General features: G+C 34.9%; 5 long non-coding RNA genes across 5 annotated transcripts; all 5 read right to left on the bottom strand.

Annotated features, from left to right (window-relative positions):
- Positions 1–1,150: 1,150 nt before the first annotated feature.
- LOC105421691 (uncharacterized) lies at positions 1,151–3,904 on the bottom strand. Its single transcript, XR_016042304.1, has 2 exons — positions 3,710–3,904; positions 1,151–1,703 (listed from the first exon to the last, which is right to left on the bottom strand). It is a non-coding gene; the product is annotated as an uncharacterized LOC105421691 (long non-coding RNA).
- A 3,294-nt stretch (positions 3,905–7,198) lies between these two features.
- Positions 7,199–9,759, bottom strand: LOC148780270 (uncharacterized). Its single transcript, XR_016042303.1, has 2 exons — positions 9,260–9,759; positions 7,199–7,616 (listed from the first exon to the last, which is right to left on the bottom strand). It is a non-coding gene; the product is annotated as an uncharacterized LOC148780270 (long non-coding RNA).
- Positions 9,760–11,196: 1,437 nt separating this feature from the next.
- Positions 11,197–13,144, bottom strand: LOC148780269 (uncharacterized). Its single transcript, XR_016042301.1, has 2 exons — positions 12,921–13,144; positions 11,197–11,483 (listed from the first exon to the last, which is right to left on the bottom strand). It is a non-coding gene; the product is annotated as an uncharacterized LOC148780269 (long non-coding RNA).
- Positions 13,145–18,323: 5,179 nt separating this feature from the next.
- LOC148780268 (uncharacterized) lies at positions 18,324–19,144 on the bottom strand. Its single transcript, XR_016042300.1, has 2 exons — positions 18,891–19,144; positions 18,324–18,813 (listed from the first exon to the last, which is right to left on the bottom strand). It is a non-coding gene; the product is annotated as an uncharacterized LOC148780268 (long non-coding RNA).
- A 3,859-nt stretch (positions 19,145–23,003) lies between these two features.
- On the bottom strand, positions 23,004–25,010 carry LOC148780267 (uncharacterized). Its single transcript, XR_016042299.1, has 2 exons — positions 24,805–25,010; positions 23,004–23,379 (listed from the first exon to the last, which is right to left on the bottom strand). It is a non-coding gene; the product is annotated as an uncharacterized LOC148780267 (long non-coding RNA).
- Positions 25,011–27,679: the final 2,669 nt, after the last annotated feature.

The raw sequence follows: 27,679 nt of genomic DNA, 5'->3' as shown, positions 1-27,679 counted from the left end.
TAGAAAAAATAAAGAGAAATGATCCTAGAGGACCCTCCCCCACCCATATGTGTAGGACCCCAAATGATCACCATTATTTTTGGCACGGATCTATAGAAAAGTCAAGTCCCACACCCATGTGATAACTTTTCTTGAGATCCATGCCAACTTTAATGGTGATCCTCTGGGGTCCTACGTACATGGGTGGGGGAGGGTCCTATAGGATCATTACTCAAAAATAAAACTTTAATATTTTACACGTTCTCAACCACCTGATCAAGATGGGACGATATTAGATGGAAGAGAAACAAAAGTTACATAAATCTTTTATAAGTGAAGTGCCAAATAGAAAGTTTTCCCTTTTTTAGGCGCGATAGAGTTAACAACCCTTACAAAGTTACTACTAATTATCTGGAATTAGGTATTTAATTTTAGGGTGCAACTGGCATACGGATGCATCTGTAGATGTAGAGGTAAGGTGCATCTTCAAATTTTATTATGGTACATAATTTTGATGTAAAATGTTCTTAGGATTATCTTAAAATCTATTTTTATATCTAATTATAAAAATTTTAATTTCAAAAATGGTTAAAATCAAGTAGATCTATAAACATATGAAAATCTTGAAAATGGATGGTGTGGTAATATGTTGTAAATGCACTATTTCTGAGACTTAAATTCTTTTTATTTTTTATAGTCGTACATCTTGATGTCAAGATAATCAATTAAAAGGCTTTTCAACATAAAAACTACCTTTTTTGATGGATTTTTTAGGGGCATCCCTAGTTCTACCTTATAAGGTTGCATCCTTATGTAAACTTTTTCCTTAAGTTTTTTGTCTCCAATAAAGGGGCAAAAGGAATGAAAACATTCAAGTGCCTCTCAAACTAAGCTTTATTTCTGTTGAACTTTTTGGGGGAAGAGAAGAACCCCCAAAGTCTCAAGAATAGAAGGTAATGTCATAAAACTGTGAATCACAGAGATCAGGTTTTACTAGAACAATTGAAAACTATGTGTGTCTCTTTATAGCCATGAAAACTCTACTTATAGAGTGATGTGAAGAGGCCGTTCTGTAATATTTAGCTTTCCTCTTAGAATCTCTTAGCAGGTGGTCCTCTTTTCTTAAGAGATGGGTAGTTATCATCATTTGATAAAGACATATTCTCTCTCATTTTTAATGATAAATATTAAAATGTATTATTAAGATAAAAAAAAAAAATATGACACATGTGAAGCCATGACCACCCACAAGTGCCAACATTTTCACAATCCCACACTCATGGAACCTGATGGCCTAATCCATTATTAATAATGGCTTTGTCACAGTTTAGATAATGACCTAAAATCAAGAGACATTTCTTACTCCTCTTACTAACATGACCTCGACTTTCCCTTCCATTATGCATTAGATTTAGTTAGTTTAACTTCTTGCTAACTTCGTCATGTCATTTACGTGTTCGATTGAGGTGGTGATGGTGAAGGCGGCGGGATTGACTGAGGTGGTGGTGGTGAAGGCGGCGGGATTGACTGAGGTGGTAGTGGTGAAGGCGACATGATTGACTGAGGTGGTAGTGGTGAAGGTTGCTCGATCGACTGAGGTGGTGGTGGTGGAGGCAGCGGAGGAACATCCCTTCTGCGGTTCCTATTCGGTTGGGGAGGAGGAGGATTAAGAAGGGAATCTCTTTTCTGTTTACTCTCAGTGAAATATCCATGCGGTACATTTACTGTCATTGAGCGGCAAGAAAGAATAGGTCAAAGTAAGAAGCATAATAATAGAGCTGTGACAAAAGATGAATGCAAATATCGAACGATGGCTATTCAATCTTAATCGAACAGATGGCTATTCAGTCTTAGGCCCCGTTTGTACGATAGAACAACTCTACCTATTTATTTAGAATCCAGTGAAAAACCAGTTTTTTATTTTTAATAAGGGGTTTAACAAAGAGTAGACTAGTCTTAAAATATATGGAGGATGAAATGGGGCCTTAATATGTCAAGGTGTGAACAAGCCAAGCCATCTTAGGGCAAGCCGGCTTGGGGCAGCTCGCCATGAGCCCAATTCGATAAGCCAAGCCAAGCTGACCCCACTAGCAGTTATATGTTCCAAATTTTTTTCTCACTACTTTTAACTATGTCCTATTGGGCCTACCATTTTGTGTATATAGAATATAAAGAATATACAATATATTCTTCTTTGAAAGATTTTATATCAACCTTATACTATCAAAGTAAGGGGCAGCTCAAAAATCCTCTAAAAAAGAGTGTTTGTGATATTGGAAAGCTCTTTAATTGATCATCTCGACCTCGAGAGGTACGGATACGAAGAGAAAAAGAATTTCAAGTCTTACAACAAGTTATCTCGACCATCCATTTTTAATATTTTCAAGTGTTTATAGATTTACTTGATTTGTACTAGTCTTAAATTTCAGAACTAAGGATGGAAATATGTTTTCAAGCAATCATAAGAATTTTGACATTGAAACTACTTGTACAACATAAGGAGGTATAAAAATGAGATTTTTATTAGTATCAATCCAATAGGAATCTCAACTTAAAGAAATATTATATTACAAAATGTAGAATATGTATAGTAGATTTTGTCGTTTATAAAGTTGTGCTTGACTTGTATATGGTTTGTGTTCTCTCTCTATGTGTCTACGTGTGTGTGTGAGAGAGAGAGAGACCAAATAAAATTATAGGCACTTACTCCACTTGTGGAATTTGCAATCCGAACTCCAAAGGCATCCAAATTTTTAGGCATTATTTGGATGTCCCAACAACTCCACCATAGGAGTAAGATATGAACATGATTTATAGTTTTGGCAGTGACTTGTGCATTGGTTGAAAAAATTATAAGGCAAAATAATTATATGCTCCAACATGAGCATGTTGTCTATTCACTCCCTCAAGAAAAGTCCAATTTGGAGGAGTATTACCTGGACATCAACTTTTGGGATATTCCTTACAACCTTGCAACCGACCTCAAAAAAAAAGAAAAGAGAAATATATGTATTTTACATTTACTTGAAACAAATAATGGCCTTATGATTGAACATGGATAATGCAATTTGTGGCGTGCCATATCTAATTATTTATAAGCTTAGATTCTTATTCCTTTTTTTCTGTTGGAAATTGCTCATCTAATGATTCGACAGTATGTTACCAAAATTCAAGATAGAACAACTCCTTGGGAACTCTTTCCTGAGGGAGTAAGTGTACAGTGTGCTCCTAAGGGAGTATATATTATAGGCGCTCCACTATAAATATAATCTCAAGCAAAATAAACATAAGAGGCAGATCATTCGTAGTGTTGAGTGGCCCACTAGAAACAAAAAAAATTGAAAAAGTATATGATGAGATCATTTATCTTTGGTACAAAGTGGGCACAATTGATCATGACCATTGGATAAGAAATTCAATAGCTACATTTATTCCGTGGACCAAGCTCAAACTTTAAAAGAAATTTTCTCAAACATTGTGACAGACCCAAGCTATCAAATTTCACATTGGACGGTTGTAATTAAATGTGATCTCCTTGAATCACAGTGTATAAAATCCCTTAAAAAGGTGACCTATCTACTTCCTAAAATGTTGCAAGATTCAATATAAAGGGCAAAGTTGTCTTACCAAGATGAGGAGGAAGTTCATATGGTCCGAGACCTTAAAAAAAGTGATCTATTTACTTACTAAAATGTTGCAAGATTCAATATAAAGGGGAAAATTGTCTTACCAGGATGAAGTTCATAAATAAGCCTGGAGTCCACTTTAGGCAAGAGAGAAAGACTTAGAGAAAAGGCCAGTGCTGCAATCAACAAACCCCACTTAAACAACATCCTCTTTCTCTCTCCCTCTCTTTGTGATTGGGTTTTGGAAAATGCTTGAAACTATTGTTTCAATTCTCTGTCCTTTCTCTTTCTCTTAGGGTTTTTGCAAATGCTCGAATGGTGAACTATTTATAGTTCAATTTTTAATATGTACTGGCATGGGTCCAAATTATCATGAAAGAAGAGCAAGTCTTTTGGTCAACCAAATGCAATTTGGTAGTTTTCATTGAAATGTCAATGCTGATAACTCTTTTTCACCCTCATTTAAGCCCCACAACACTCATTTTAATGTCATTGAAAGGTCCTCAACTGTGATCTTTCTCACTGCCGGTTGCAGTCTCTTTCTCCTTAGAAGTCATCAAAAGACACGCAAGAAGGGCGTCATTCAAAGGTCTGTATGGTAGCTGGGGGATAAGGGTCGCAACGGTCTATTCGACCAGGCTGACCGTATCACTCCTGAACTGGGTATAAAATTATTTTTCAAAAAATTAAAAATTATAATTGCATAGGATATATATTTTATACAAGATCGTGTTTAATCCGTATTAGGAGTCGGACCTTGACGCAGCCGAACCCAAGTTAGGTCAAGTTATTTGGACCCAAACCCAACCTGCCAAATGCCAAGTCTAGAAAATGGATTTGGACCCAGACCCTGTTAGACTCAGGACGTGGCCGGTCAACCTGTGCCACTCCACCTGGGGAAACTTCTAAACCTAAAGTTATCTGATTTTCACCAAAAAAGTGATGGGCCGGTTGGTCATATAGCGTTCTAGATATCCTCGAGCCGACTCGGAGACATTCGAGTATCTTTTGGAGTCGAGGCGCAAGTTTGGGTATCCCCACAACCAGGCACTTAAAAACAAACATGAAACACTTTTTCTTCGTGAAACTTAATTTACTATTTTCGTTTTCATTCCTCATTTCTTCATCAAAAATCACATAATTATTATGAAAATGATAGTTTTGGAACCTTCTTTTCTATCGGCGTAGCAATTTTTTTATTAAAAATAAAAAATTGAAGAGAAAGAGAGTTCAAATTTGAGTTTTTTGTCTTTTTGTTTTTTTTAATCTAGAGCTCCAAGATGAAATAGCAAGATGAAAATCTGTGTTTTCTTTCTCATTTTGAATTTGTATTTATTTTTAAGGAAAAAGTTTATATGGAACCTCAGCTCTAAACAATCAAATTAGAGCCTACCTCAAAAATAACACTAGAAGAGGTTGTTTTGATGCCCAAATATCCTCAAATTGATAATCTTGACATCAAGATGTATGGACATAAAAAAAAAATGGATTTCAAGTTTTGAAAATAGTGTATCTTGTAACACATATTTGGACCATCAATTTGCAAGGTTTTGAAGTTTTCATAGATCTGCTCGATATACACTATTTTTTAAGCTTTAAATTTTATAATTAAAGATGATAATATATTTTAAGGCTATCACAAATATTTCCAGTATTGAAACCACATTTCTCTGTACTATTGGATGGTACGCTTTATTTTGATTCTTTAAAGCCTCGACTATATACAAACTGCACCCTTATTTTAATTTATGTGTTTATTAGTTTGATTTTTATTTATAATTTTATTAAATGAAATTAAAATTTTGATGTTGCATATTTTCCATTTTCAGTGATTCTTCATCCCAGATTTTATTTTTTCCTTTTTTCTTTTTCTTTACTTTTATTGATAACTCACCATGTCAACCTATGCAACTCAAAACCGGTGGGTGGCCAATTTGACCTACTTTTCGGACTTGTGATATATTATACCACTCACCAAGTGAACCTGTGCAACTCAAAACCAGTGGGTGGCCAATTTGACCCACTTTTCCGACTTGTGAGATATTGTGCTGCGGTGAATGTAAGCCAACTCACAATTTCTGCTCCCTCGAATTAGCGTTAAAACATAGATGCTACTTTCTTTTTTTTTTCCTTTTTTCTTTTTTTAAGGGAAACATAATATAGACGTGTGGTTTTTATAAGGTTGCAAACTTAAACCATCCAATTAAAGCGCACCTCCAAATTTTATCATAATATGTAATTTTTTTTTTAGGATTATCTTAAAATCTATTTCATCTCTAATTATAAAATTTTAAATTCCAAAAATTGATAAAATAAAGTAGATCTATAAACATATGAAAATCTCGAAAATGAACGGTCTAAAAAATGTGTTGCAAGATGCACTATTTTTTTGGAACTCGAAATCTTTTTTTTTTTCATATTCATATATCTCGATGTCGAGATGATCACTTAGAGGGTTTTTCAACATTAAAACAATCTTTTTCGATGGATATTTTAGGTGCATATGTAGTTCTATATTTTAATGTTGCAACTTTATATAACTTTTTCCTTTACTTTTAATACAAGGAGATCACCATCACTCTTGTTAGTCAGATTTCAAATTGGGTAGTTGTGAATGTTTTATTGACAGACTTGCAAGTTCAAAAGTAAAAATTCTTGAACTTTATGATACACTTCAAGCCATTCATTTTAACATCTAATGGCTAGGGGAACTCCGTGTAAAAAACATAAATAGTCTCATATTATGAAATCATTTTTTTAATGAGAAAAGTATCTAAAGAGACCATTTACCTTTACTACATGGTCGTCACAATTAATCTTGATCATTATATGTAAAATTAGGAAGTTGCTTTTATTTCATTGACCAAGTTCACAGTTCAAAAGAATTTTTCTCGAATTTTATGATACCTTCAAGCTATTAGATTTCACGTCGGATAGTTATAAGTAATTGTGACCTCCATGTACAAAAATAAATGTTCTCGACATATACAATCCCTATTTTTTTTACCAGTACTAAATTTCTGACATGAATAACTTTGGATCGTTATGCCAATATCCACCATCTACATTTTCATGGTCAATGGAATTAATGAACAACCACTGAAAAATGAAAAATGCCTGCATATGCTGGATTTTGGGTCGAGGCACCGGATTTGATGTAAATTGTATTTTCTCTAAATGATGTTTGGTTGTGGGACTCTCTCTCTCTCTCAAAATAAAAGTTGACCATATTGTGCAAAGTATAATTCTTTGGATACTCATATCTCAAAATAATTGTCTATAGACAATCAATCAAAATACCTATAGGAGATAAACCCTCAAACATCCCTCACAAGTCTATTATTTTTTAAGCACCAACTATACACCCTAAGGTTAAATGAAGGTACGATTATCCATGAGTACCTTAATCACTTTAATAAAATTATTTATGAACTATTGAATATCGGTGTTGGGATGGATGATGAGCATAAGGCTATAATTTTATATCCTTACTTCTTTTTTTATATGAGCATCTTGTCACAACATTATTTTATAAAAAAGATACCACAGACATATGGAGGCTGGATTATCTAGAATTAACAACCCTTCCTGACTTATTCCTGGAAATCGATACTTAATTTTATTGTCTCCAGTATGCTGTCCACGGGAATGAAAATGTTCAAGTGCCCTGCCAAACTAGGCCTTATTTTACATCCCACTCTCATGGAACCTCATTGCCTTAGGCCCATATTATTCTCAAGAAGGTCTTTCTTACAGTTCATTCAAATAATGACCTGAAATCAATAGACATTTCTAAGTTTTCTTACAACATAACATTGACTCTTCCCTACAACTATTCATTGCATTTTGTTGTTTTAACATCTTACTAACTTCGTCATGTCATTTACGGGCTTCACTGACGTGGTGGTGGTGAAGGCAGCATAGGAGTATCCTGACTGCGGACCTGATTCGGTTCGGGAGGAGGATTAAGAAACGAACTTCTCTGTTTACTCTCAGTGAAATATCCATTTCCTGTCATTAAGAGGAAAGAAAGAAAGGCCAAAGTAAGAACCATGATGATAGAAATGGAGAAAAGATGCATGAAAATATCGAACAAATTTCATTTATTTGTCTTTAACTTATGATTTTGTTTAATTACCCTATGATAGGATTGTAAGACGATGATTTGTATCTTCTTTATTTTAATTTAACAAAAAATGGGTAAGGGGCCTTCTCCCCCCCTGACTTACCCAACAAAAAAAAAATCGATCAGATGGTTATTCGGTCTCAGGTCTCGTTTGTACAATAGAACATCAATATTATTTAGATTCTAGTGAAAAATAGGTTTTGTTTTTTTTTTAATAAGGGGTTAAACAAATGGAAATATATACATTGAGACCATTTGCTTTTGAAACAGGGAGGTCACAATCATCATTGACCGTCAAATTTAAAGGGAAAATTTTATATAGAGTTGAGGCTCTAAACAATCAAATTGGAGTCTACCCCAAAAATTTCACTAGAAAATGTTGTTTTGATGAATTTTTTGACAGCCAATTTTCAATATTTTCAAATTTTCATAGATCTGCTTGATGTACACTATTTTTTAAAACTTTAAACTTTATAAATAAATATGAAAATATATTTTGAGGCTATCACAAGGATCTCCAATATTGAAACCACATTTCTCGACACCATTTGAAGGTAGGCTCTAATTTGATTGTTTAGAGCCTAGGCTCTATATAAAATAATGTTTTTTGAATGTTGCAATAAATTTTCATTTAACATCCAATAGATCAAACTAAGTGTGATCTCTTTGTACTAAAAATAAATAGTCTCATAATATACCATCCCTTAACAAATTGTAGATAGTCTTAAAATATATAGAGGATGAAATAGGGGCTTAATATGTCTAAGTGTCAACAAAGCAGGCCATCTTAGGGCAGGCCAGCTGAGGTCAGCCCGTCATGAGCCCAAGCTGATATGCCAAGCCAAGCTCATCCCACTAGTTCACATACTAAACCATCAAAGCTCAAGCTAGGACAGGCTTAGCTTGAACATGTATCATTTGTGTACATAAAATATAAAAAAAATATGGGGATCTATCCGGATGGAGATTGGCTTAGTCTACTCTGCACATACACCATCACTGCCACTTTTGTTCTAGAATGTCCAAACTTAAACATCACTCAATCCGCACTATCATCTTCAATGTTTTACTAAAAACCCCTATCTTTTTAAAAAAAACCACACAAAACATAATGTTATTGTGAAATCACACAAGTATTTCTACATAACCAAAAATACTAACATAAATTGCATTTGCAAGAAATGGATTTTGGACCGTTTCAATCTTTGTTTCTACTTGTTTCCACAAAGGTTGGATGGTGTATACAAAGAAGTGTCACCATAAAACCAAGATAACATTGCGGTTATTGAAGTAATCAAGTAGATATTCCACTCTTTCACCCCTCTTCCATCACCATTGGATCTATGGATTGGACAATGATGATCACCATAAAGCAAAAAAAATTAATAAATGGACAATATACTACACTTCAATCATGGTTTTCTTTTCTTCCACAAGCTCTTAAATGTCACGAGTTTAAAATTTTAATAACAATTAGGGTGCGATTTGGATCATAACCGGAGGAATTTCAAGAGAAAAGGAATCCTACCGAATCGAGGAGGCGGCTCAAAAGCACGGCTTGACGCCCCCACAGGAATCAGAGAAGCATACAGAATGAAGGCCGCAAATGCAGCAAAGACAACGTACTTCAATGATGTCTGCATCCTCTCTCTCGCTCTCTCTCTCTCTCTCTCTCTCTCTCTCTCTCTAAAGGTGAGCAGAGGACTAGAATCCAACTCCACTTATATTCCCATGAGCTTCTTTCGAGCATGTACTCAGTCATGCATACTAGTCTGTGTAGGGCAGCGTCATTCACGACTCGCTCTCCCTTTCTCTCGGTCTCTGCCTCATTGCGAGTCATGCATTTGTTGTTGCAATTTGGGCCATTGTGTCTAGCAGAAGGAGAAACGTCAATTGGGCGGCCACCAACCCTAATCTCAACTTTTACTCTCTCTCTCTCTAGACTCGACTTTACTCTTTCTGGATTGCCCCATTTTGCCAAATTTTGGTAAGGGAAGCCCCTTTCCTTTATCCGAATTGCCTTTCCTTTGTAACCTTCCCATTACCATAAATAGTTAGTCGGGCTCGGGCCTTTGCTGAGCCGACCGAGCTGTTTCGCGTTGGGTGCCCAATTTAAGGATATTAAAAAAAATTTATATATAATAAAACCATTTATTTATTTTTGTACATGGAGGTCACAATTACTTATAAACATTCAACGCGAAACCTAATAGCTTGGGTGTGTCATAAAGTCTGAGATTATTTCTCATGAACTTTGAGCTTAGTTAATGAAATAAATGCAACCACCGAATTTCACATGTAATGGTCAAGATTAATTGTGATCACTTTATATCAAAGGTAAATAGTCTTATTAAACTTTCCGTCAAAAGAAATTTCAAAACAAATCATAAAAAATTCTAAAAAATAAGGAATTGATTTAGGATATCTTTTTTTATATTCTCTATCACTTTCTCAAATATTGGAAAGTGTTTTTGGGCATAAATATTTATTCCGATATTTTCCATCTTTTAGACTATTTTGAAAATGCCCCTAGTCACTGTTTAAAATCTATTTTTCTAACATCATTTTGTAGTGTTTTGCTTAATCTTTTCTTTAAACGTACCACTCATATTTTTTGACTTTTTTTTTATAATTTTTAAAAAAAAATTTGCTGCTACAGTGGTTGCAATTGTCGAGCCCAGTCTCCTAGACTCTTGTAATTGGCTCTTGCCAGGACCGACTGTCTCACTTTCATGTTGGTTTAGTGTGATACTCTTGAACGGGGGAATCATGTTGGTTTAGGGACCGTCCATTTCTTTGCTCTATGTATAATTCTTCCAGATGATACTTTCAGGCGTGTGTATTAAGATTAGGATTATGCTAAACACGTGGATTCCATTAATTCAAAAGTCTCAGTCTCTCTCTCTCTCTCGGGTGAGGGGTCATGAAAGGATGGGTGAGATGGGGAGGGGACATTTTGGGAGGGGGTAGAAAATCCCATGCCTTGGCGCTAATTCATTTCTTCCGCTATCTATCAGGGTCGGGCCGGGGCGGTGATGCTCCCAACATTATGAATTAGGAGTGGGGAGGCACGGACAGCTTCACACGCCTGCACAACCTCTTCAATGGTTTCTCATCTACCAATCGCCAATCCCTAACGTGTCGTGCCCGAAAGGTACCTCCCCTTTTCCTTCATCGCCAATGAGAAATTGTCATGGGATTTTTAAATCAATCCCCTACGTTTACTCAAGATCTTTACGGTGGCACACAAGTCCATTTGGGCGGGCGGGCCTAAGTGACCTTCACTCTCTCTCTTCCTCCCAATCCCTCGTATCTCTTGGATTAGTTAGTGACGTGATTAATGATAACAAGGAAAGAGTAATGGTAAATTTTAATGAAATGGATACAAGCCACCTTGGACATTTTCTTAGTACCCACCAATGTCTCTCTCGACCTAGATAAAAAGCTCGCTTTGTGGCACCAACATTTCACCACAACAAGCAAAAACCTCATTCTCATTCCCCTTGTTAACAAATTTATTTACTGAAACAGAATACCTGCAAAGAGCACACAAATGCATAATTTTTCTGCTTGTTCTTCACTTTTAGACTAACACAAGACTCAGGCAGGCGGTGGCGGTGGAGGTGGTGGTTGAAAAACAATAGCCCTCGAGGGTGCATCACCAACTCCTTTGAATGGATTTCCACGAGGACTGCCGATATTGATATATCCACCCCCTCTTAGCTCCCTATGAACTTCATGTATGCCATTTCCTTGTATTCAAAAGAGAAGAAAAAAAAAGAAAGAAAAATCAATATGGAGAAAATGAAACAAAAATGGAATTAATCAGGATTACTGGATGTGATATCAATAAAAATTGGTTGTGGTATGTATAATGTTGAGGCCTTAAACAATCACAAGTAAGGTGCACCTTTAAATAGTACTAAAATATGATGCGCCAGTATAAGAAATCTTACAAATGACCTAAAAATTTATTTCCATATTTAATTATAAATTTTAAAAAATCAAACATAGTGTAGATTGGGCAACTCTATAAGCACTTGAAAATTTTTAAAATTTATGGTCTAGATAATACATTACAATATGCATTGTGTCCAAGATATAAATTTTTTCCAAGTTTAGTTTGTGAGGTGGACAAGTTATGGGAGGTATGGCTGGCAACAGGTCGGGCTCAGGCTTAGCCAACATGGGCCCAGTTTGTCCAGAAATTCTATATCTAGGCTGGGGTACAATTCGGGCCTAAATTTTGAGGCAGTCCCGGCCTGGGCCTGAGCATATCCTTTGTCTTTTTTAAGGATGCCCGAGCCCAACCCAAAACCTGGCATTACCAGGATGACTACTAGCCAAAGCCTGTGGGATGGCCCGATTGACAGCCCTAACTTGAGTGATGGGTTAGCGCAGACGGACTTGCACCCCGTACAACGAGGATGCAAAGGGCTTAGGATGCATTTTCTGAATAGAATGCCAAAGAAACCCGGTTTTTAAGCACATTTTCGACAACTGCTGGACTTTAAGAAGGGGCAAAAGAGAGATACGAGATGGTGGAGCAAAGTGTCATGGAGTTGGTTAAAAAAAGGGATTCTGGCCGCTCCCCAAACAAGCTATAAGATATCATAATCAGATTGCTACATCATAAAAGAATTAGTGCACTAATTATCGTAAAACGCCGATTATTGGATTGTTATTAAGCTTTTATACTGGTATTCCTTCAATCTTTTACTTTCAGTGTTAGGATTTTGTGAGTGTTTATGTGTAAATGGTTTTTTTGACCATTTCAATCTTTGTTTCTTCTTGGCGTGTACTCAAAGAAGCATACCCATAAAACCAAGATAACACTTTGGTCATTTGAGTAATCATTCTAAATTACTAGGTTGGACGGTGATAGAGGGAGAGTGGGTCCAGCAAACTTGTCACTAGTTCAACTGGATGTCCCACTCCTACTCCATCACCATTGGATCTACCGATTGGATGGTGATGACTCCCAATCGCCATAAAGTCCAAAAATTAACAAATGGATCATGTTGTACTACACACACCTCCATCATGGTTTCCTTTTCTTTTCGATCTCAACATTGTTATTAACTTAATAACATGAAATTCTCTTAACATAGTTTTCTACAAGCAATCAGGCTACCAAAACGAGGTTGCATTCGGATCATAAATGGACGAAGAGAGAAAATGAATCCTACCGAAATGAGGTGGCCGCTCGAAAACGTGGCTTGACGCCACCACTGGAATCAGAGAAGCATACAGAATGAAGGCTGCAAATGCAGCACAGACAACGCACTTCAATGGTGTCTGCATCCTCTCTCTCTCTCTAATGGTGAGCAGGGGACTAGACTCTCAGCCCCATTTATAACCTTACAAGGTTCTTGCAAGCATGTGTTCTGTCGTGCTCACTAGGCTTTGTAGGGCAGGGACATTGACTCAACACTCTCTCTTTTATTGCGAGTGATGCATTTGTGGCTCCAATTTGGGCCTTGAGTCAAGCAAAAAAAGATGCCTGGCTCTGGAGAGAAGTCCATTTGTGCGGCCATTGACCCCCCGCCCCCCAAACATCTTTTGGGATTTGCCCTTTTCCTAGTTGGTAAAATTAATCATTCATAAGGTCGACAAGGATAGATTCTTTCCCGAATTGCCCTCCCCTTAAGCTCATTTGCCTTTTTGAGGCGTTTGTGTTTTAAAACCCGGTGATTTTCGATCTACATCATTGATTTAGATGAGAAATAATCAAAGACCAAATCAGTTTTAGAAAATTATAGGTCGTAGCCTGGTTCCTGTAAAACCCCAAGTTTTTTATTTTCTTATTTTTATTTTATTCTTTTGAGCTTGTCAAATGTTTTATTAAGTGGCCTTAAGCCCTTGCTCCATGAACTCCTATTTTAATTCTAGTTTTAATTTTTATTTATTTATTTTTAATATTATTTGAATTGCCAATTTTGACCTATCTAAGCCCGATTCAGATCGATGATCTAGAGATTCAACATAAATGTATGATCTACCTCACCGATCCCAATTTTAAAATACTGGCTCCAATGAAGTAATGAATTGTTGATCTAGAATCGATACGTAATCTGACTAATATGGAGTGTCTCACTTGAAACTGGGAATCAGCTCGAGTTGGTGCCATCCTCTTCGTTGTCTAATAGTATTGGGACAGTCACTTAGGACATATTCGTTTTGGTGGAAATTTTGAGTAGTTGGAAATCCAAATTCGACCAAAACGCCTCTTGTGTTTGTTGATGGAATCCGGTAGTCCGAACATTCCAAGCCCCTTAAGAAACAGCATTGTACTAGGAAGCCGCGGCTTCCATGATTTGTGGAAACAATACCCTTTTCCACATACCCTTTACAAAATGATTATGGGGTTGTACCATCCCCATTTACATTAGGGGACCGTTTGCTATTACGGGGAAATAGATTACAAAAAAATACATCAATGTTTGGGTACGACAGTGAGCAAGAAATGAAACAGGTTGCCTAAAATTTCCTCCAAACTCAAAAAATGTATTACCCACCCCAATACTTGACGTCCGCCTTATCTTCCACCTCTCTCTCGCTGAGAAACTCAATTGCTTGTGCCTGCTTCGCACCCATAAGATCAGCCTTACATTTTTCAACTTGGCATCTTGGTGGTTGCCCTTTTGGCCTGAAACCCTAGTTTTTCGACTCGAACTACTTGGATTTTCATTTTCCAGTGGTTATCTAGTCGGATTTTCAGAAACCCACATCTTTAAAGTATATCCTGAGTTTTAGTCCATTCATGGTCGTACACTCCATTTTTCTCTTTCTAAAATTGTCTCTCTCTTGCTTAGAGAGTCTCTCTCAAGGATTCTCAGGGACCAAGCAGAACTAAAGTTAATGAAAACAACCGAAAGGCTATTCCAAAGAACATACCACAACCAAATATGAGTCGTAAGACAGCAGAAATACCTAGAGCTTATCTAGAACTCCTCGAGGGACTAATGTATAGAATTACAACCGACTTAATTCGAGTTCCCCAACTTCAACCTGCAATTACAATGTTTCGTATGGAGTCAGAGTACAGAGTTCCCAACAACATTTAATCTGATGCATTTGGGACTTTAATAGCTGATAATGGCTGAATTTTAGTGTGATGAATTTGGACCTTTAATAGCTGATAATGGCTGAAAGCCATGGCAGCCCATGCACATAGGAAGCTCCCATCCATGTCTCTCTAAAATTCTCTCTCTCTCTCTCTCTCTCTCTCTCTCTCTCTCTCTCTCTCTCTCTCTCTCTCTCTCTCTCTCTCTCTCTCTCTCTCTCTCTCTCTCGTTTAGGGACTCTCTTCTCCTCATCGCTATAACAATCCATTTTTGTATAAAGTGCTCTTTTTTTTTAGGATAATTTATGTAGTGCAGTAATATGGTGTTTGTTGAGTTAGATTGCAATTAGGGTTTTTATTGATTGATTTTTTTATTGTTTTTCAGAATGTGATTCTTGAGTAAAATGTAGTAATGATAGGGTGGAAATTTTATTGGGTTCTAATGGGTTCGCATTTTAACTTTTTTTTTTTTACATAAATTCAAACTTGGAGATATTACCTTCACATTCTAGAAAACAAAGTAGTTATAATTAATATTTTATACTAAAAAAAAAGAAGAGTATTAAAAAAAACATATTACTATATATAAAATTAACACAATATTTCTTAGCCAAAATGTCGGTAATACATTTCTCAGTTTTCTTGCAGACATAGCCAAATAGTAGCAATGTATTTCCCATGTTACATCTAGATACTACCCAAACAGTAAAAATCTATTTGCAGGTAATGTATTACGCCAGTAATATATTTTCGAGACAATATATTTCCAGGTATCCAAACGACCCCTAGAGGGTTTTCTTTTTAATGTTTATGTTGCTGAGATATTTTCCTAAACATTATCTTCAAAAAATAAATAAATTGTAATTCTTCATAGTTAAGAAACCTTGTAAAGTAGATGTGCACGTGTTATTCAAAAATAGCACTACTTCTATTCAATTTATCGTAACCAATTTTAAAGGCCAATCCAATAAGAAACTTATTGTTTGGGTTTGGTTTGTATAAGGCTAAGGCCCTGAGCAATCAATGTAACACACATCTTTAACTGTTATTGATAGATATTGTTTCAGTATTGAAAATCTTTGTGATAGTCTAAAAAATAAATTTTCATCTTTAATTATCAAATTTAAAGGTGAAAAACTAGTGTAGATTGAGAAATTCTTTGGACACTTGAAAATCTTAAAAAATTGACGGTCCATAAAATATACTACAAATTGCACTATTTTCAAAACTTGAAATCTATTTTTTCTCATACCATATATCTTAAGTCTAGATGATCAATTTGAGGAGTTTTGGGCATCGAAACAACCTCTTTCATTGAATTTTTGAGGTACGCCTAGATTTGATTGCTTCCCTTCTTTACAAGCACGATACTCATTCATATAACTTCTCTCTAGCCGGGCTCATTAAACAAGAACCATCCACCCCTTTACAAACTCAAAACTTAACCATACCCTGATCATTCTCATTACCTCTTACAAGGGTAGGGCTGATCAAGTGAGATTAAGACTAGCCCTAATGGCCTAAAAATTACAACTCCAAAGTCAATGCATGCCTTATAAAAATAGCTCTTGGTGGAGGTGGAGACGATTAACTTCTTCAATAAATCAGCATGAAATTCAAGAGGACTTTCAGAACAGAGTTCTTGGTGTTGTAATAGGAGGCCTAATGGGTAGCTGTGGTAGTTTTGAATGATTGAATCCTCTTTCATGAGGACTATGAGGATTAAAATAACCCATCCTCTCTTTAGCTTTCTTTTTTCTTCTTTTTTTTCTTTCTTTTTTTTTGTTTTTTTGTGTTTTCATAGGGGAATACAAGCCCCAACCTGTTTTTAGAAATAATTAGCGTTTTTCAAATGTACAAGTACGAATGGAAACCTAGACCGGTAGCTGAGGCTCAAGTGGTGCTCCCACCCCGACCTCAACCCCATTCCCATCCTCTCTTAAACATCTAACTCGATTGCATAATTTAATGGTAGTCTAGTGGAATTAACTTGTAGATTTTCTCCCACTACTAAAAAGACCTAGTTAGGTCGATTTATGTCATCAAAAACTTTTCTAAAATATCCATGATGCATCCCAGGCTTATTTTTTGAAAGAAATAAAACCAACCTCGAAATTCTTTTTATTGGTTCATCAAAATGGATAAGTCAAAATTCAATGTCATATATGAGTCAAGATTGTATATTATAAGACCATCTATTCGTTTATATAAGAAGGTCACAGTCACTTGTAACCATTTGATGAAGAATCTGACAACTTGGGGTATGTCACACTGTATGAAATTTTTGAACTTCTAATCCAATCAATAGCTTACCCAGCCACGTAATTTTACATCCAACGAACAATAGCGATTATGACCACCTTGTAACAGGAGTAAATGATCTTATTATATTTTTTTCCCTATGACTCGAGATACTTTTGGAGTTGAAATTCCACTTATTTTTTAAATTGACCTTAGTCTTTGATAAACACCATTTCAGACATATGGGGTCCATACATTCACCCTTAACTGGGTGAGAGAGTGAAGTCTTCCATTTTGAGGATATTAACCATATATTCATATACAATGTTTAAAAACAAGGCTGGGACTCGAGACTTGAGACTTGGCAGGGTCCTGAGTCCGAGTGATCCATACAAACTTGCCTGTGTCCGTCAGGCACTCGGTTGAGTCTATTTATCCAAATATAGGAATCAACTAAGTTTGGCCGATTCGTACTTCGACTCAGCACCTTGCCTAGTCTAAGTAACTTAGACTCGGGCAAGTCAAGTCGTCGTGGACTTGCCCAAGTTTTAAAATAGTCAGATATATTTTCATCATGATTAACAAGTTAAGGGACATAGAACAACGTCAAAATTCAAAACCAAGCTACCTTGACGAAAAATAAATCATAAAGCGCTGTCAAATTCGCTTCATTTCAGCTGGAGAGGCCGAAGTCTTTGGATTTTAGGCTTACATCGAAGCCTGGTGCTACCACCTCAGTCGGCTTCGGGCTAATGCGATCGAAGCTTCGGCATTTTCAGCAGTAGCAAATAAATATCTATATAAAAATATTTTTATTTTTTATTTTTGAAATTTTTATTTTTAAAACTTTTCATTATTTTTTATATATAAATATTTCATATATTTATATTAAATTTTTTTAAAAAAAAAACGAGTTCCAAGTTCTTCCCTATCGGTCAAAGCACCAACTTGCTTTGTTTTTCTCATCAAACCGAAAGATTCAAAAACGAATTTGACAACATTGTCACAAAGCTTGCAAAACTATGAAAACTATGAAAAATAGTTCTAGATTTGGCCATAAAACAGTTGGATACAATTCTTACAGATGAATACCGATTTGCAGTTTATCTATAAACATGTTTCTTTGGGTAAATTTTTTGTTACATGTTTACATAGATAGATACAAGAAAAGAGTGCTAAAATCGAAATTGAGCTTTATAAAAAATTACACGGGATTGCAAATCATGAATATCCATGACCAATTTATTAATAGCAATGTCTTTATCTCATCTACACATAAAAAGACAAAAAAAAAAAAAAAAGGGATGGAAAAGAACTTATTTCAATTTGTTAGCATGCTTACTTTTATTAAGTACTTAACGTCTTACTAGGCCCAGTCCCAGACTCATGGATCACACTAATGTTCAAAACAAAATACTCGGGTACAGACTCGCTAGTGTCCAATTGGAACTCGGAATGAGCCGAGTCAAAGACAGAGAAGTCCTGAAAACCAAAAACATTAGAAAGCGGAGAAAGTCGCACTTTATTTTTTCCTTCTGAAATTTAACCTGTGGGAATGGAACTCGATACGTGCATCTTCCAATTCTCATTTGACACCTTTTGTGTCTTAGTAACCGGGGTGATTCGGACTCACGGAGTTCTGGTTGACTGGATCACACTCGGAGGAGCATTCCCAACACCCACTCTGCGACTCCTGCTTGGTTCGGGGGGAGGACGAGCATAGAAGAACCCGAAACGGTCAGTGTGATATGCTTGTGCTCCACCACCTACCATGGCTTCAGTAAACAGATTAAGTGAGAGACTGTTTCTTGCATACAAAAAAGGAGAGAGAGGAAATAAGAAATGAGATTACCAAAAGGAGGAGCTTGATGAATAATTGATTCCACACCACTAAGGAGTGAGGAATGCACAAGCAAAACGAGAATCAAACCAAGAAAAATGCCCACCCTCGGCGTCTGCATCATCTCTCTCTGTTTAGAGGTTCGGCGTCTGCATCATCTCTTTCTGTTTAGAAGTTTATATAGATTGCAAGATAACGCCTCTCTCTCGCTTTCTCCCCTTTGCTTAGAGCTGACTATCTCTCTAAAGTCTCTCTCTCTCTCTCGTATTTGTTTATAGCTCTCCCTCTCTCCTTAGAGTCCTCTCTCTCTCTTTTCTTTTTCATTACTCAGTCCACTTTGTTTATTCTCTGTCTCGTCTTTATTCTCTCTCTCTCTCTCGATATAATTACCTCTCCCTCCATGTGTATAGAACTCTCCTTTCACCAGATTGGTAAATAGTATTCCGATTTACATGGCTCAAATCGTATTTGAGTCCAGGTTTTAGAAATGATCGAACTTATCAGGTCTTAAAATTGGATCCATACCTCTACCAATCGGATCCCAGAACTCATCAGGTCCATTGCCACCTTATTACTATGAACTTCTTTGTTTTGTTTTTTTACCAAAAGGTTACAATCAAATAAATAAGGCTTAAAGTAAGCTTAAAATAGAGTATTTTATGCAAAAAAGTTACTTTAAATAAGGTTTAAAATAAAGTATTTTACTATTTATCAAATAAGTAAGATTTAAAGTAAAATATTTTATCTCTAACCGATTAATGGGTACGGATTGCATCCGCTGGACCCAAACTAAAATTTAAATAATATTTGGGTCTAAGTTTTGGACCTAACCCAACATGTCGTATCTAATAATTAAACTCATACCCAAACTCGAGATTGGGTACACGAGGTATACACGTGCAATCATTGATGAGATGCATTTTAAAAGCCAGAGTATTAATGTGAGAAAGATGACAAAAAAAAAAAACTTCCAATTCACAATTTTCCTGTGAGTCAACAAACATCTTATTTCCATCGCCTAAATTACCTCCACCGGAAAACGTTGACTTTAACTCCTTAATCCAACCATCCAAGGAAATAATTATAATAGGGGATCTACATTGTGTTCTTACAGGACCATACTGTTTGTTTAGTACCAAAACACAGAATTAATGGATTTTGTAACCTATTTCTTTTTTTCTTTTTTTTTAAATGATCTTTGATTCACATTCTCATCAATTTCAAATAAGAAATCATAATTATTATCATTTGACCCTTATTCCAACCATTTGGCATTGGCCTTCATGAAAAAATGTAGCGACTTTTATGCTAGTGGCCTAACACAACCTCTTCCTTTCTCTAGGTTTAGGATTGGCATGACCAGCTAGAGACTGGCCATGATGGAGTTAGAAATTCTTAGATTCAATATCCATGAGAGGGTTCCATTACATGGACTGTCTGGATTCTATTTTGGAGGGGATTTTTGTGTAAGGGACTAAATAAACTTAAAAAAAGAAAAGAAAAATAATCTAATCTTGTAGCGAGACAGAGATTGAGCTTGCATGACTATAAAATTTGAACCCACCGGACCACCTAATCTTTTGCCTTTAAATAAGCCACCACTTCATATGGTCCATGGCGCAAGTTGGTTTGCTGCCATCTAATTTAGCCAGATAAATAAAATTTTTAAAAATAAGCCACCAACTCAACCGAAATTTAAACTATACAAAGTACAAATATACCATACACCAATGTGTATGCTAAATGATAAGACCTTGGAGCCATCCACAAGTAATGGACGGTGCAGATGTAACCTAATATCAAGAATGACGATTCAACCTCGTAGGGTTAATCTCCACCGTCCATATTTCCAAGATGCCTCATAGCGGTTGTGTGTCATACATATTTCCTAATTGAAATTCAAGAAGTAATGCATTGGATGAGAGTTTCATATGTGGCCATGTGTGAGAACGGCTTTCATGGTTTCAAGATTCCCAACCAATCAATGTCTATCAAATTCGAGGTTAAGTATACGTTTATCCAAAATTATATAATTGACTTGGGTTGACTCTGATTAAATAAATAAATAATAAAATGTTATAGTGGTTAGTTGCTCATAGTTTGGACGCTAGTTCGATTCCTACGGCTAAATTATTCAAGAAAATGAAAAAGATGCTAAAAATAATGCATAACAAAGCAAATTAATCTTGATCAATTTGGATCAAAAGTTCTCATTTCAATATTTTTTTCTTTTTGTGAAGAAAACATGTTTTTACACTCAATCCGCCTCAACATGGAATTCTCTTTCTTTTCTTATTCAAAGTTCTCTTCTTTTTTATTCAAATTCATTGAAACATGGTTCTGTTCGATCTTGATTCAACCCTGTACTGGATCCTCGTATTTATTTAATGGATCAAAAGCAAGAATTTGAGAGGTTTGGCCCAAAAATCCTTGATCTCTTATGAAAAATCTTTTTTCTTTTTTTTCTTCAAAACCCTCCATTGTTTCGAGATCTCTCTTCTTTTCTCAAATTGGTTGAAACTTGGTTTTATTTGATCATAACCCAACCCTCCGCAATAGCCCCATAGTGATTTGTTTTGACTAGTGGCTGAAAATTGAGATTTGTTGCCCAAAAGTTCATTGTTTGGTGAGAAAAAAACCGTTTTTTCCACACCCTACTCGATCCGTCATTGTATTGATTTTTTCGTTCATTTTTTTTGTTGAAATCTCTTGAAACTTAGTCGCATTTGATCGTTATTCAACCCGCTGCAATAGCCTCATACTGATTTCTTTGATCAAATGTGAAAATTGTAATATTCTGGGGAGATCTTCTTTTTTTGGGACTCAGGATAACTCAGGCAAGTCCACTCGGACACACCCGAGTAACTAGGCTCGGGTAAGAGCGGAGTCTGTGGCCTGCATAGAGCTCCATAACCATGACGTTTACTTCTTTTGTTGATCCAATAGTCATGCATCGTAGATTAGCAAATGTTTTATACGTTAGAGGAACTATTAATTTTATTGACTGCTCATACTTCAGCAAAGAGATATTAGCATGGTTAGAAGGGGTGTCAACCCATCAGTTTATGCATCTCATATGCATCACGGTATGATGAAAACTAACATAATATTTGTAAGTTTGAAAAGGGAAAAGACAATAAAGCATAATTTCCATGAACCTGCTTCCTTTTATTTATTGATTTCGTGAATTGCAGATAGAAAAAAATTATACAAGGTTTCAATCTTATATTAGAGAAGTAAGGTGCACTTCAAAAATCCATTACAAAAGATTGTTCCCGTGCTAAAAAATCTTTTATTTGATCAACTTGATCTTGAGCTGTATATATAGGAGAAAAAGGATGGCAAGTCCTATAATGTATAATATATATTATGTTTATCGTCTATTTTCAAGAAATTCAAGTGTTTATAGATCTGCTCGATCAGAACTATTTTTAAATTCAAAACATAGTCTACAAATAGATTTTCAAGATGAGTTTCTGATAATGGAAATGTATTTTTCGATATGATTTAGAGGTGCGCCTTACTTTGGAGCCTCATACAGACCCACACTTGACAAACAAAGACTTCCGCAATACTTTCCATTTTTCATTCTTGTAGCACTCTTTGCCCGCAGAGGACCTTAAGCTTTAGTCTAGTTAGATTAGGTAATTAATTTTTTTATTACTTTACATGTTGGCCTTAGAAATAGGAGAAATTTATCTAAATACACCCAACTTTTTAGTTTTTTGGGATATTTTAAACTAAAATCAAAAGGAATGAGTAATATATTAAATGGTTTATAGTATTTTATTAAGAGATGATATACTATGAGACGATTTATTTTTTGTACAACGATGTCACAACTACTTTAAGCTAATGGATGTGAAATAGAACACATGAAAGTGCGTCACAATATTCGAAAAATTTTATTTTGGACTTTGTGTCCAAACAATGACACATCCTCACTTACCCTATTTCAAATCTAACAGTCAATAATAATTGTGACCTCTTTGTATAAAAAATAAATAGTCTCATTATCCACATTTCCTTCCTTTAATCCTCCTAGAAATAATGGGATTGAGATAATCAAGAGAGTAAAAAGATTGAAATGAGCAAATTGATTGCTTCTCAATTGCATCAAACAGCTAAAGAAATGAACCAATTTATTGATTAACACCACTACAAACAAATAAATAATGGATTTCATTACGAGTGTGTTCCAGTATAACTCTTTTTTCTTAATATGAATAGCTGAGGCTCTTATGCCCCAAAATCCACTAGGAGCCAAAACCCAAATGTGCTTGTGTTGAAGTAGTACTAGGATGTGTGACTTCCCATAATGCCTTTGTGCACATTCACGTCGATGAGGGGAAAAAAAAAATGAATCATGGAGGCGCATCCTCAGGAGGATCTGCACCATCATCCCCTTTATCACCCCCTCGATTTTTAGTTTGGTTTGCTGTGGGAGAAGGGGGGCTAGGAGCCTCTCTCATTTGCCTCCCATGCCTATCTAACATGTTTCCTGCAAATCAATAAATAATATGCATAAGCAACCACAAAATAAATTAAAAAATTACAAAATTAAAAAATTTGAAAGGTGTATGATTTGGGTATACGCAAAATCATGTTTTCTATTTTGGGAATGTTTGGCCAAACACTAGTTGGGCATTGAACATATTTTTTTTCCTATTGGAAAATTATTGATAAAAGTGTCGAACTTCCTCAAAATAAAAATTGATAAACCTCCTTGATAATTTTACCGATAAATAGTGCTTACACTTTGTAATTCATTTCACTTTAAGCATTTTGTCAATTATTTTGTTAAAAAACTACCCAAATACTCCTATTCTAAGTTTGGAAAACTGAACAAGTGAGGGTATTTTTATAGGTAAAATTGTTTCAAGCGGGCTTGACAGAATGAATACATATGCAGTCCAAAGAATGTAAATTATCTATCTTAAAGATGGATACAAGTAGGTGTTCCGTCTAAAAACAATGGAAACTAAAGATTCAAATGTTTTCTTATTAGAAGTATTATTTATAGTTTTTAAAATTTATTTATTTTTTTGTATTCATGATCTCCATATTAGATATTACAGGTCCTTAAAAATTAAGTCCAAAATAGGCCCGCATTTCTACATATACGGGCTTGGCCCCATAGAAATTGGGTCCTTTTCATAATAATGATCTCTTAAGTTATTCAAGCCAAATAATTTAAATACCATATTTATTTTGAGTGCTAAAACCCAAGCACTATTTTTAATTAAAAAATCTTTTATGGGTTTGGAATCCAAAACAGCTAGGAGTGTTCGTATCTTTTGGCTTGGTGATTTATGTGGAGGAAAATTACCAAAATGTCTTCCAAACCTAAAAAATATTTCTTTTACTTAAAAACATATTTGGCTTCAGAACTCGATTAAATAGTAGTATTTAAGTACTTGGCTCAGGTATTTAAGTCGATCAAATTATCAAAATATCTTCATTCTCACAAAGTAGCCATAAATGTAACTTGAAAAACAAAATTCTTGAAAAGGTACCTAAATGAATGAACTCTTGAAGGGGTACCTAAATCAATGAACTATTGTAATGTGACCACTCTAACTAAGCGCATTATTGATTTTTTTTTTTTGGCAACTTGACTGTTTTAAAGACATTTTCCTTTTTTCTTTACTTGATTATCAAAGCACCATCTCTTAGTCTATCATCTCTAGTTGAAAACCATGTTTCATGTTTCATGCGTTTTGCTTTGCTACTATATAATCGATTCAGCAAGTCAGGTATGAAATGAGAAACTCAGAGAGAGAGAGAGAGAGAGAGAGAGAGCTATGTACTTTGCTTCTATTGACATGCTATCCTATAATTGATTCAACAAATCGAGTGTGAAATGCAAAACTGAGAGAGAGAGAGAGAGAGAGAGAGAGAGAGAGAGAGAGAGAAAACCACGTACCTTGTGTCAAATGAGGAACCATAACTCTGGACTCCACAATGACATACCCTGAACTGCATAAAAGAAACACAAAGAACACCAAACATAAACATCTCTCAGTAACACCTCCCATTATCACTGTCTTCTCCACATGAACTTTGATCATTCGAGGAGGCATATATGGACGTGCTCCACCAAGACCAACAAGACCTTAATTTTACAGGAACAAAATATGTTTATAATGTAATTTCTAATATTCCCTTATTTTATATTTTTTATATGAGGACGAGGCTATGCTTCCGCTGGAGCAGACTATACACCTACTTCCTTGACCAACAAAAAAATGGCTTTGAATACTTCAACACTTAGATCCGGTCTACTATGACTTTCAGGATATTGTATTTTTAAGTCTCATATAGAGCGTGCTTGAAATTTTTCTTTGAAGTTGGCCTTCAAATTTAAATTCTTATAATTTGGGATATTCCTATATTAAGATTTATCCGAGGGAGTAAATGGACATTATGCTCTAGTAAGAGTATGAAATCTTTTGAGCTTTATACATTTGACTCCATATGCATTTTTTTAGTGTAACTTTTTCATGCTTCTATTAAGAATATGACCATGTTTGAACCTATAGATGGTCAAATATGGCTCCCATGGCAACCTTGTTAAGGGAAGGGAAGCTCATAAAAATTAATATCTAATTGTAGACGCGTTTCACCAACTATAGTCAACGGAACTCATTCTTGCTCTTGCTTGATTCTAGGTCTTGAGTTAAGACCGTGGAGGTGTATATATATATACGCGTTTCACCAACTTTAGTCACTGGAACTCATTTTTGCTCTTGCTTGATTCTAGGTCTTGAGTCAAGACCGTGGAGGTATATAGGTATATATGGGTTTGTCTAAAGCCTTAAAATATTAAGGTTCAAGTGAGAAGGGATTGTGATATGTGTATTTATCAAAATAATCATTATTTTTTTATTAAAAAATTGTTTAAATAGATAACTTTATCTTTAAGCAATGACAAATTTTAAACTTTTATAAAAGTATAATGGTGTAATAATCTTAAAATTTCAAAAAAATAAAAATAAAAAATAAATAAATAAATATAAATAAAAATAAAAATATTTATTAAGAAATTAATAAAAATCATAATATTAACGGTGTTAACATAAATAAATACAAATAAATAAATAAAATGATAATTATATATCAATAATGATAATAATAAATTTATGCCGTTAAGATATTATTATTTTTTTATATATTAACAATATATAAAACGATATTATTGTTAATATATTTGAGGGTTAAATTTTATTTGGGTGGACCATAGGTCCACCATCTCAAAGACTTTATGTCAAACTCCTTAAAACAACACCTTGCCAGTGCCTTTTTTTTATTCGACATTCTCTCTCTCTTAAAACTAAAACTCATCAAGGGGTTTCTCTTTCTCTCTCTTAAGACTAAAACCCATCAACGGGTTTCTCTCTCTCTCTTAAAGCTGAAACACCATCATCAGCAGGCTTTTCTTTTCCCCTCTCAAACAAAAACCCCATCAACGAGTTTCCCTCTCTCTCTAGCATGGTTAGAGTTTATGTTTTGGTAATGATACTTGTATGCTTTTTTTCACTAAAAAAGATTCTTCATTCACATTGAGTATCTGAAGAAAGTACCGATGTTTTTGTGTGGGATGGAACTGATGCTCCCCCAATTTCAGAGTTAATGTAAGTGATTTAATTTTCTTGAAAAATAATCCGTTCTTTTTAAAAATGAAATGAAATAATTATTTCTGCTTATTATCATGAATTTTAGGCACGATAAATTTTATGCGCAAGCGACCTCATTATTTTGAAAAATAACCTTTTTAATAAAATTATGATGTTAGAAATTTTAAATGCTGTAAATTCTTAGAAATAAATTTATTTATTTATTTTTCTTGTCTATTGTTAGAAAATTTTAGAAATAAATGTGATAGTTCTGCTTTTACTAAAATTGTGAGATTTCTTTCTACTGTTTTTTAATATTTAGACATTGTAAAATTCATATGCAAATGACTACCTTATTATCTGAAAACTGATATTTTTGCAATTGATTATAGCAATGTCTGTAAAATGTTTATTTGTTAATTGACATCCTATAAAATGTGACAATTCCTTATTCTTGAATTTCTATAAGAGTTTTTCTATACATTGGCAATTATGCTAGAATGTCTTTACGAACTGCTACCTTTCTAAATTTGAGCCCAAAATATTTGATTGGTTATTTTTGAAATGTTATTGAAAGTGACTGTTATTAATGGTTTCAGTGAAATTCATATTAGTGATTTCAGTGATATGTTGAGTGCATGATATTATTTTTTTCGAATGTTTAAAGAGATTTAGAAATATTTTAAGTATGCAAGTGGACTTATCCGATTCGCCGGTGACGTATAAGTGGACCTATCTGGGACGTCGGTAGGGATTAAGTGGACTCATCCGGTACGTCGGTGAGGTAGAAGTGGACTTGCAGGGATTAAGTGGACCTATCTGGGACGCCGAAAGGGATTAAGTAGACCCATCAAGACGTTGATGTGGTATATAGGTGACCTACTTGAGACGCCAGTAGGGTATTTTGTGAAATTCTTTGAATTATGCACTTTCGTTAAAGTGTTATATGCATTTCAATTATTCGGATTATACTTAATTATGCATTTTTTTAAAGTGAAACTGTTAATGCATTTCTGTTCATAGATCTCCTTTTTGAAAATATTGATATCCTTCATCCATGATTATTTTTAGGATTATGATGATCATTTACTGAGTAGCCAAACTCATCAAACTATGGTAAACATTTTTTTCAGGATAACTGCAGATTCATTTTGAGTGCTAGTCAAGATCAACTTTGGAAGATAT

The sequence above is a fragment of the Amborella trichopoda genome, chromosome 10 (assembly GCF_054954075.1).
Source record: "Amborella trichopoda isolate Santa Cruz 75 chromosome 10, AtrichopodaSantaCruz75HAP2 v2.0, whole genome shotgun sequence".
Classification (NCBI taxonomy): domain Eukaryota; kingdom Viridiplantae; phylum Streptophyta; class Magnoliopsida; order Amborellales; family Amborellaceae; genus Amborella; species Amborella trichopoda.
Note: the sequence above shows the minus strand (reverse complement) of the source record. Positions and strands in the feature narration are given on the sequence as shown.